Here is an 8,917-nt window from a genome sequence, read left to right as displayed (position 1 = left end):
CTTTACTCTCTTTTGCTTTTCTTTCTCCCAATGGAAACCAAGCAGATCCTTTCAGAGTTCTTTATCTGCAAAAATTGATAGGGTATTTTTTGAGGAAGAGGGGAGTAGCTTATGATTCTGTTTCCTTAGTAATAGCAAACCTTTTCCTGTAAAGACCAGATGTGAAACTCCTCTTTTGTTTGTTTTTGAGACGGAGTCTCACTGTGTTGCCCAGGCTGGAGTGCAGTGGTGCAATTTCGGCTCACTGCAACCTCCATCTCCCAAGTTCAAGCGATTCTCCTACCTCAGCCTCCAGAGTAGCTGGGACTACAGATGCGTGCTACCACGCCCTGCTTATTTTTTATATTTTTAGTAGAGATGGGATTTCACTGTGTTAGCCAGGATGGTCTCGATCTCCTGACCTCGTGATCCACCCACCTCGGCCTCCCAAAGTGTTGGGATTACAGGTGTGAGCCAGTGCGCCTGGCCCTAACTCCTTTCTTTAGATGGAATTTAGACCAAAGAAAAACATTGATTTCTTATTCCACCCATTCAGTAGGAATTGGCAATGTGAAGATTGTTTAGAATTGTGTTGTACAAGAATCCAGTGGATTTGGCAGGAAGAGGTGAAACACTGTGCTTTATCATCCCAGGTTCTCATTCCTTACCATTCCTGCCTCCTCTCATTTTGAATGATGTGAAACGATATAAGAGAGACAAGAGGCCGGGCGCGGTGGCTCATGCCTGTAATCCCAGCACTTTGGGAGGCCGAGGCGGGCAGATCACATGAGGTCAGGAGTTCAAGACCAGCCTGGCCAATATGGCAAATCCCCGTCTCTACTAAAAATACAAAAATTAACCGGGTGCGGTGGCACAAACCTGTAATCCTAGCTACTCAGGAGGCTGAGGCAGGAGAATCACTTGAACCCAGGAGGCGGAGGTTGCAGTGAACCAAGATTGCACCACTGCACTCCAGCCTGGGCGATAGAGCAAGACTTCCGTCTCAAAAAAAAAAAAAAAAAAAAAAAAAAAAGAAGAGTTATACCCATAGGACTGTCTTCTGTTACAGACTGCTAAAACAGAACAGTTCTGAGACAATATGTTTTCTCTACCCATTTGTAATGGCCGCAAGAAGTTTAGCATCTTTTCAAGCAGTCTCTCTAATACTCGGTTCCAAAAGACCACATGTGAAAGACCCTTCAGTAGAACACTGCTAGAAATTTTACTTCTCTGTTTATACTGTGTTGCTTTGTGAGTTTACCAAGTTTGCTCCTGAGAGTGGCATCTTATTTTGAGAATGAGAGCATGTGAGGGTAGCCCTTAGCAATGTCAAAGCACTCGATAAAATCAAAATGATGTGGCCCAGCGCAGATGGCTCACACCTGTAATCCCAGCACTTTGGGAGGCCGAGGCTGGTGGATCACCTGAGGTCAGGATTTTAAGACCAGCCTGACCAATATGGTGAAACCTCGTCTCTACTAAAAATACAAAAATCAGCCAGGCGTGGTGGCGTGCGCCTGTAGTCCCAGCGACTTGGGAGGCTGAGTCAGGAGAATTGCTTGAGCCCAGGAGGCAGAGGTTGCAGTGAGCCCAGATCACGTCACTGCATTCCAGCCTGGGCAACAGAGCAAGACTCCATCTCAAAAAAAAAAAAAAAATCAAAGTGATGTATGTAAGATCAAATGAGAACTCGTGCATACAGGTCCCACAGTTTCAGGGGCATATTTCTTTTTTTTTTTTTTTTTTTTTTGAGACGGAGTCGCGCTCTGTCGCCCAGGCTGGAAGTGCAGTGACGCGATCTCTGCTCACTGCAAGCTCCGCCTCTCGGGTTCAGGCCATTCTGCTGCCTCAGCCTCCATAGTAGCTGGGATTACGGGCGCCTGTCACCACGCCCGGCTAATTTTTTTGTACTTTAAGTAGAGACGGGGTTTCGCCGTATTAACCAGGATGGTCTCGATCTCCTGACCTCGTGAACCACCCGCGTCGGCCTCCCAAAGTGCTGGGATTACAGGCGTGAGCCACCGCGCCCGGCCTTCCAGGGGCATATTTCTATAAGTCCCTACTTGGATGTAGCTAAACTTCTCCCCCAGTCTTGGAAGTTAGGACGGTCTAAATCTGTGTCAAAGCTCAGAGCTGGCAAGAGCGAGTGTTCATTACCTGATGGTATATATCCGCGTTTTGGATACCCCCTCCTGTGCACGCGGGGGATAAGTCACTGAAAAACCTAGTCTCACAGGAGTGAGGCTTAGTTCATCGCTTCCTCATTTCTCAAGCTCTGCATAACCTGGCTTGGACAAATCTGATAGGTTTCCACAAACGGCCTCAGCTGTGGATGAGGAAGGCTTCGGGGGGAAAAAAAAGATACTGAGGGGACAAGATCGTTTTCATTAGTTGAGCTATTTTCCTTGTTTTACAAATAGTGGGGAGCAAAGAAAGGATGGGCTTCCCCTTTGCAGCTTGTTATCTGGTGCCCGAGAGGCCAAAGTGAGGGGCATTTGAGATGTCGTCCAAGAAAAGTGCGAGGCGGGTTTTCCCATAGAAGTCCTACCACATGAAATGAGAAGAACACAATTCTCAGGAACAGCCAAGTTTGCCTTTCTCTGGTCCTTCATTGTTGAAGCCACCTGCTTCCCCCTCCTGCTGCGGGGGCGGAGGCTGTAGGCGGAAGCGCTGCGCGGCGGGAAAGACAACGGGAACTGAGAACCGCTCTCGGCGCGGCGGCGGCTGCTATGGCCTGCCGCAGCCGCGGCCACTCGGAAAGGGCGGGACTTCCCCGCAGGGCGGGGTGGGGCGGAGCGCTCTATCAGTCCTCCCGGTCGCCCGACTGCGCATGGCACGTTGCGTGCTCCCCTCCCAGCAACCGGTCTGGCGGCGGCGCGGCAGTAAAACTGAGGAGGCGGAGCCAAGACGGTCGGGGCTGCTTGCTAACTCCAGGAACAGGTACCTACCTGCCTGGCGGGGTGCCTGGTGCGCTGCCGGGGCCAGTCCCTCCTGGCTCTGCCACCGATTCCATCTCCCCAGGCCCGGGCCTTCGTCGGAGCGGCCATCCTGGGCTCACCCTCACCCTCCACGGGCCCCCTTTTTAACCCGCGTCCTCGACTCCCGCAATGAGGCGCCGCAACCCGAGAGCAGAATAGGCTTGGGCCTGGCGGGGAGACGCTGAAGCGGAGTTGCCGGGCGAGAGAGGCGGGCTCCTGCTTTCCCCTTCCTCCCCACCCCCTAGGACTTCCAGGTGGGGAGCCTAGGGCTGGGTGCCCGTTTGTCCTGTTCAGGCAGAGTGGCGGCCGACCCCGGTCCTGGGCTCCCCGCTCTCCCCAGCCGCCGCGCACTTCGGGCTGACAGGCAGCGGGTCAAGTCCTCGTAAGGACACAAGATCCAGATGACTCCCAGAATCGGCCTAAACGAAGAGCTCATTGTCTTTTTGTTTTCCAGAAATGTTTTTTGGGTGCCTGCAGGGGATTTGGGCGCCGGAGATGGGGATTGGGGGTTGGGGATAAGGAAGAGAGCTCGAGGGAGGGGCAGTGGGTAGGTAAAACTGTTCATAGTTCTCAGGAAATAGGGAACTAACCTCTCTGCCCAGCCTTCTCCTGTATCCTAACATACTTTAACTTGACTTTCCCGGAGAAAGAGCCGTTGGAATTTGCCCTTTTCTTATTGTAATATCTGTTCAAGTAGAAGCATGTTCCAATACGTATACGCGACGTTAAGACAATTCTTCATTGACACTCATACCTTCCTGAAGACACCCAGGACTGTTTCTTGTCCCTGAGAGTTAAGGAAGAAACCAAATTTGATCACCTGCCAAAAGCCTGTGAATTCAGCCTTTAGTTACAGTGCTGAACTGGTCAAATCTGTCCCCTACTTTTTAATCAGATTTCTTAGAGGTGTTTTGGCTGGAATGCAGTGTTTATAGTTGTGGCCCCAGAAATGGAGGAAGTTTACTCTGGTTTTTAGAGCACAGGCTTTGGAACAGATTTAATTAGTCCCCTACCACTTATCTGTGTGACTTTGGGCATTTAACCTCCCTGCACACCTTAATTTCCTGATCCGTAAAACAGAGATGATAATACTTGTGAGCTGCTCATGAAGCATTTAAAAGCACAGTGCCTGACACGTAGGAAGTTTGCCATAAATGTTTGCTGGGTTTATTATTTTCTCTCTTTATTTTTATTTTAATTTTTTTGAGATGGAGTTTCGCCCTTGTCCCCCAGGCTGGAATGCAATGGCGCGAACTCCGCTCACTGCAACCTCGGCCTCCTTGGTACAAGCAGTTATCCTGCCTCAGCCTTCCGAGTAGCTGGCATTACAGGCACCCCCCACCACACCTGGTTAATTTTTGTATTTTCAGTAGAGACGGGGTTTCACCATGTTGGTCAGGCCGATCTCTGAGGTCCTGACCTCAGGTGATCCACCAGCCTCGACCTCCCAAAGTGCTGGGATTACAGGCGTGAGCCACCGCGCCCGGCCAATAAAGCTATTTCTATGTCTGTCCACTAGTAATATTGCTTTGTTGTGTGTGTGTGTGTGTATATATATATATATATATAGTGTTAAATGTTTCTGATAGGCTGGGTACCGTGGCCCACCTCTGTAATCCCAGCACTTTGAGAGACTGAGGCAGTAGGATTGCTTGAGCTCCGGAGTTTGAAACCAGGAACAGGTACCTGCCTGGCGGGGTGCCTGGTGCGCTGCCGGAGCCAGTCCCTCCTCGCTCTGCCACCGATTCCATCTCCCCAGGCCCGGGCCTTCGTCGGAGCAGCCGTCCCGGGCCATATAATTATGTACATTATATGTATATACATATAATTATGTACATTATATGTATATACATATAATTATGTACATTATATGTATATATGTACATATATAATATATGTACATATACATAAATATATAATGTATCAATATGTATACATAATATATACACATAAAATTATATATGTATACATATTAATACACTATGTACATATATAATATATACATATATGCATAATATATAATATACACATACATATGTATTTCTTAATTCTTGATAAGTGTGGATATATCTTTCGAATGATATCCATCTGCCCTCCCCTTCCATTAGAATTTATATTTTAAGGAAATTTACATTTGCATTTTAAGGAAATTTGAAGGGAGCAGAGTGATGATGTTAATGTCATACACATAACCGGGCATGGTGTAATCCTAGCACTTTGGGAGGCTGATGCAGGAGGATTGCTTGAGTTCAGGAGTTTGAGACCAGCCTGGGCAAGTTCATTTGTACATGATTCAATCTGAAAATAGAAAAGTCCTTCATAATTTGTATACCATTTACTGCTAATCACTAGGTAGAGCTACTCTAAACCAGCTCAGATGAAATTTATTAATAAGATTTTATCAAAGAAAATACTTGTGTGCAGTTATTAAAATAATTGTATAGGGGGCTATAAAGAAAAATACCAGTCTCATCTCTATCTCTCTCCATCCCTGTGTCTATTTCCCTTTTTTTTTTTTTTTTTTTTTGAGATGGAGTCTCGCTCTGTTGCCCAGGCTGGAGTGCAGTGGCACGGTCTTGCTTCGCCTCCCAGGTTCACGCCATTCTCCTGCCTCAGCCTCCCAAGTAGCTGGGACTACAGGTGCCCGCCACCATACCCAGCTAATTTTTTTTGTAATTTTAGTAGAGATGAGGTTTCATCATGTTAGCCAGGATGGTCTCGATCTCCTGACCTCGTGATCTGCCCGCCTCTGCCTCCCAAAGTGCTGGGATTACAGGCGTGAGCCACCGCACCCGGCCTGTTCCCCATTATTATTATTATTTTGAGATGGAGTGTCACTCTGCAGCCCAAGCTGGAGTGCAATAGCACAATCACAGCTCACTGCAACCTCCTGCCTCAGTCTCCCAAGTAGCTGAGACTACAGGTGCATGCCATCACACCCTGCTAATTTTTTGTATTTTAGGAGAGATGGGGTTTCACCATGTTGCCTGGGGCAGTGTGGAACTGCGGAGCTCAGGAGATCTGCCTGCCTTGGCCTCCCAAAGTGCTGGAATTACAGGCAGAGCCACTGGGCCCGGCCTCAATTAATTTAATCATTTTTTGTTTTAGTTCTTTAATGATGGACTTCTGTAATTCTAAACATGTTTAGACTTTCCACTGACAGGAGAGACAGAGAAATGACTAGTGAAGCTTATCCTTATTTTTCCAAGAGAGTAAAGGTCATGCTGAATCTCACACCACCCCCTCCTCACTGCCTCCCAACTTTTTCTTTTTCTTTTCTTCTTTTTCTTTTTCTTTTCTTTTCTTTATTCTTTTTTTTTTTTTTTTTTTGAGTCGGAGTCTCGCTCTGTCACCCAGGCTGGAGTGCAGTGGTGTACTCTCGGCTCACTACAACCTCCGCCTCCCGGTTTCAAGCAATTCTCCTACCTCAGCCTCCCAAGTAGCTGGGAGTACAGGTGCCCGCCACCATGCCCGGCTAATTTTTGTATTTTTAGTAGAGACGGGGTTTCACTATATTGGCCAGGCTGGTCTCGAACTCCTGACCTTGTGATCTGCCCGCCTCGGCCTCCCAAGGTGCTGGGATTATAGGCGTGAGCCACCGTGCCCGGCCCCTTCTTTTCTTTTTTCTTTTCATTTCTTTTCATTTATTTTCGTTTTTCTTTTCTCTTCTCTTTTCTTTTCTTTTCAACGGGGTCCCTCTGTGTTGCCCAAGCTGGAGTGCAGTGGCTCAATCTCAGCTCACTGCAGCCTCCACCTCTGGAGCTCAAGTGATCCTCCCGTCTCAGCCTCCTGAGTAGCTGGGACCACAGGCACATGCCACCACACCTGGCCAGTTTTTTTTATTTTTTATAGAGTTGGGGTTTCAAACTCCTGGGCTCAAGTGATCCACCCACCTCTGTTTCCCAAAGTGCTGGGAACACAGGCATGAGCCACTGTACCCAACCAGCACCTCCAAACTTTTGATAGTTGAATCCCTCTATTTTTACACTTGTTGGTTACCTTTGTAACCTTAAATATTATACATAACTTTCTATTTGTTATCCTATCAACTTTCAGTATTAACTTTACCTTCTTAGGAAGATAGGGGTATTAGCTGCCCCAGTCATTCCTCTATCTCTTCCCTGTTCCATTTCCCATCTTCTGTCAGGTGAAACTTTACTTTCATATTATCAAATTTGAAGGCATTTACATTGTGTTCTATAACTGTAATTAAGTTTATCATGCTTTGTCTATAGACTTAAAATTTATAAGCTGATGATGAGCACTTACAGTATTGTAAGTATTATTCACAAAACAGCCAAGTGTTATTCTGCACTGCGGTCCACTGTCCTAACTTCCTTGTCATTCAAGGTCAAGTGGATTTTCTTTCTCATTCCTTGCTGAACTATCTCAATTTTTTTTTTTTTTTTTGAGATAGAGTGTCGCTCTGTCACCCAGGCTGGAGTGCAGTGGCATGATCTTGACTCACTGCAACCTCCGCCTCCCAGGTTCAAGCGATTCTCCTGCCTCAGCCTCCCCAGTAGCTGGGACTACAAGCATGTGCCACCATGCCCAGCTACTTTTTGTATTTTTAGTAGAGACAGGGTTTCACCATGTTGACTAGACTGGTCTTGAACTCCTGACCTCAGGTGATCTGCCCTCCTCGGCCTCCCAAAGTGCTGGGATTATAGGCGTGGACCACTGTGCCCAGCCATGCTATCTAAAAATTGTAACACATTTAAATTTGTTTCAAATTCGGACTTTGACTTTTAAAATATAGTTTTAATTTCTGTTGGAATTTTTGGTTGCCTTTCTGCTTGATTTTTTTTTGGGGGGGGGCGGGGGGAAGAAATAGGCCACTTTCCACCCTGTCCATGATATTTTTCATCCTTTATAATCTGTATATTTCGTGATATTATTATATTTTCTTCAACCTGCCAACTTCATGTTCTAATTTTGACTGATTCCTTTCTTGATCAGCTTCGTAGCTATCATCTTGAGATATCTCTTCAGTGGACACACCACTTTATTATTATTTTTTTTTTCTTGGGGCAGAGTCTCACTCTGTCACCCAGGCTGGAGTGCAATGGCGTGATCTTGGCTCACTGCAACCTCCGCCTCCCAAGTTCAAGCAATTCTCCTGCCTTAGCCTCCCGAGTAGCTGGCATTACAGGCACCCGCCAACATGCCTGGCTAATTATTGTATTTTTAGTAGAGACAGTGTTTTGCAATGTTGGGCAGGCTGGTCTCAAACTCCTGACCTCAGATGATCCGCCTGCTTCAGCCTCCCAAAGCTCTGGGATTACAGGAGTGAGCCACCGCGCCCGGCTGGACACACCACTTTTTATATCTCATAGCTTCCTTTTTAAATTTTAGCCTCATTTTACTGGAATATTATTTGGAGTACATTAAAATAATTTCATTAAAAACCGTGTATGGGGCTGGGTGCGGTGGCTCATGCCTGTAATCCCAGCACTTTGGGAGGCTGAGGCGGGTGGATCACCTAAGGTGTTTGAGACCAGCCTGGCCAACATGGTTAAGCCCCGTCTCTACTAAAAATACAAAAATCAGCTGGGCGTAGTGGCACATGCCAGTAATCCCAGCTACTCCAGAGGCTGAGGCAGGAGAATCCCTTGAACCCAAGAGGCGGAGGTTGCAGTGCGCCAAGATCGCACCATTGCACTCCAGCCTGGCCTGGGCGACAGAGCCAGACTCCGTCTCAAAAAAAAAAGAGGAATAGAAAAGCTGCTGACTGGGAGCTCTGTGGATTTAAGACTCATGGACATGAGTGGGCAGTTACGCCAGGGGCTTGTTTTCAGCCCCACTTCTCCTTCCCTCATTCCTTATTGCTGCAGTTTTGTTTCAGAGCCCCTTAGGATTGTCTGCTGGGCATATCTGCCGTCTCCTCTACTATACTCTCCATTCACATTCTAGCCTGCAGCTTTCTCTCCATTTCCTGAGACAGCACCCTTATGTCCACT

At 47.2% G+C, this 8,917-nt stretch overlaps 1 protein-coding gene across 10 annotated transcripts in view; it reads left to right on the top strand.

Annotated features, from left to right (window-relative positions):
* Positions 1 to 2,293: 2,293 nt before the first annotated feature.
* The window catches only part of STRADA (STE20 related adaptor alpha), a 39,455-nt gene continuing 32,831 nt past the window's right edge, over positions 2,294 to 8,917 (top strand). For 6 of the 10 annotated variants that reach the window (XM_055102130.2, XM_003811346.6, XM_008963757.7 and 3 more), the window contains exon 1: positions 2,640 to 2,919. The gene's annotated coding sequence lies outside the window, so the exon portion shown is untranslated. Of the gene's footprint in view, positions 2,920 to 8,917 lie in introns of all 10 variants that reach the window. The other 4 variants (XM_055102128.2, XM_008963759.6, XM_055102132.3 and 1 more) reach the window with 2 other exon arrangements.

The sequence above is a fragment of the Pan paniscus genome, chromosome 19, assembly GCF_029289425.2.
Source record: "Pan paniscus chromosome 19, NHGRI_mPanPan1-v2.0_pri, whole genome shotgun sequence".
Lineage (NCBI taxonomy): Eukaryota > Metazoa > Chordata > Mammalia > Primates > Hominidae > Pan > Pan paniscus.
Note: the sequence above shows the minus strand (reverse complement) of the source record. Positions and strands in the feature narration are given on the sequence as shown.